Consider the following 2,679-nt stretch of genomic DNA (forward strand, 5'->3'; position numbering starts at 1 on the left):
CACGTAGGGACCCGGGTGAATTGACAAAATACTCAGCGCTAGCTATACTTGCGAAGGAATGGCTATGACCGTGACCCCTGGAAGCTCGAGGACGAGTTCTTCCCTGGAGGGGGAGTATGTAACCCTGGTAAATACTAGCTGCAATATACCGCTCGGCTAGAGAGAACTTCTCTTTAGCTCGATCGGTTGAGCGTAAGACTAGTAAGCCAGAGGTCCCGGGTTCGACTCCTAGCGGAGGCATTGAAAAAATAATGACCTCTGTTACACATTATTAGCAACAGATTGGAGCCATGATGTAACACTTGAGGTAGCACTGCATATGTAGTATCCGTGTAGGCAGACAGAACAAGTTACACTCTAGTAACAACAGAATAGGGACATGAGATAGCACTACAGAAGTATTACATGTTTGGGCAGAGAGAACAACACACAATTTGTTATATATCAGCTTGTATTTACATTCTGTCAGTCATCAACACAGTCAACACATTCAGTAAGCTCCGAACAGCACTTCACTCAAACTGTATGTACATAATAACCAAAGTATGATTACCCCATCATTATATACACCATATAACTAACAGGTCTTCAATATTTGACCAGTAGAAATTCTCTTAAACAGTAAAAACCTCTAATATTCCTTTCTAAATATACATATGTCAATGAAACTTACACTTTTCAAAAAGGAAAGTAAAAAAAATGTGAAATGTTATAACGATTAAAGATGAAACACAAATACATGTAACAAGAAATAACTGTCAGTTTTTTCTACAGTTCATCAATTTCATAGCTCTGTACAGAAACCAAGACACATTTTTGTAAAAAGTTAATCATTAATTTTACCTGGTAATTGACTTTCCTTTAAGAAAATACACATAAAAGATATAAAACATTAAATAGAAATTTACATAACTTTCAAGTTGAAACCACAGCTGTTGTTCAATTAATTAGATATCTAATTATGATCAGAAGTATGAATTGTTAATGTATAAAACTATATATTTACGTATCAGGTGTTCTGCAGTACAGATGAAAACAAACTCTTCTACAGCCGCAGCTGTTCATAATTTCAGTTATAAACAAAACAGAAACATATTCTGGCTATATATACATATACTTGAAAAAAAACCTAAATAAAATCTTTAAGCAACAAAATGGGGAAATCTAAAAAGGAACAAACAATACAAAGAAAGCCAGCATGACCTTCAAGATGAAAGTAAGAGATAGAGATGGGACATTAACTCATTCAACCCTGAAATTTTATATTGAACTATTCCAACCTTTGCATTGGAAGACTTCAAATGTGTCTCAAAGGGGGAATGAGTAAGACTGACATGACATTTTAGCCAGTGGCTGTAAAGCTACAGGTACATAAAATGAAGGAATTTATTGACAGAAATAAACTTGGATATCGACAGTTTTAATAACACGAGGTGGATATATATATAATAGTGGGTAGTATACATTATAGAGAACATGATACAAAAAATATCCCAATTAAAGTGTTATACTTCATAACAGGAATGGACTTCATGCCCTTCTACACATCATCAAATATCCTTTGTACCTACCACTTATATAAATGTATACAGTAGGAAAACATAAAATCAAATTATATTCTACTTGGTACCACAAAACTTCCGAATTTTATTTCTGAAAATACAAATCAATTAAAATCAAAATTGAACATCTTCTAATCTTGTTTGAAAAATTCTCAGACTTTTAATTTAAAATGAATAGTTTCCATAAAACTTTTGATTTTTCCGAAAAATCTCTTTCTTTAATCTAGTTGATTTAGTAAACGTTCTGATGTTTTTGAAACAATTTGTTTTCCTTTATTTGTTTAAATATCTACACATAATTTATGCTTAAAAGCTATCTTTGCATTCCATATAGAACCAATAATCAAATATTGTATTGCCCTCATCTTTTGATAAGATTTTACTTTGCAGCCCACAAAAATAAGCCAAATATAAACCATGAAAATAATTTGCCCTTCTGATCAAGAGTTAGTAAACACTTTCTAAATAATAATAATTCGAGGTTCTTATATACTGCTTTATCACAACTAAGTTCATAGGTCATCTCAAAGTGGTTAACAAATTATTATCCGTGGTTATAGGGCCTTTGCAAAGCCAATATCTTTCTCAACTCCCTGGGGAGCATACAGCCGGTGCTGCCATTTTGGTGCTCACAGCTAGCATTCAACAATTCTAGCACTGCCCAACCACATACTCATTTACAGCTGAGTAGACTAGAACCAGTGGAGTAAAGTATCTTGCTCAAAGATACAACACAGTGCCATGCCGTGACTTGAACCCGCAACCCTTCGGTCATGAGCCAGGCGTCCTAACTCTAGACTATCGTGCCTTCTGAATGTTGACACTGTTGTGCAAAATTTAGGCCAGCAAGTTTGATCCAGGAACACAACAACGGAAGTTGGAGATTGACATGTTACAGATACAAAAATATGGCAGGAAACTTAGAGGTGAAACAGTACTATCTATAATTACCTCATCTAGGTCAAACAAGCATGCAAACAGGGATTGAATTTTTACCAAAATAAAGCATACCCTATTTGACATCATGACAAATATAAATTATCAATATATACATATTTAATAGAAATTATTACTTTAATAACTATTGGTACTATCATAATAGTAAACCTCAACACTG

The sequence above is a fragment of the Mizuhopecten yessoensis genome, unplaced genomic scaffold, assembly GCF_002113885.1.
Source record: "Mizuhopecten yessoensis strain PY_sf001 unplaced genomic scaffold, ASM211388v2 scaffold10765, whole genome shotgun sequence".
Classification (NCBI taxonomy): domain Eukaryota; kingdom Metazoa; phylum Mollusca; class Bivalvia; order Pectinida; family Pectinidae; genus Mizuhopecten; species Mizuhopecten yessoensis.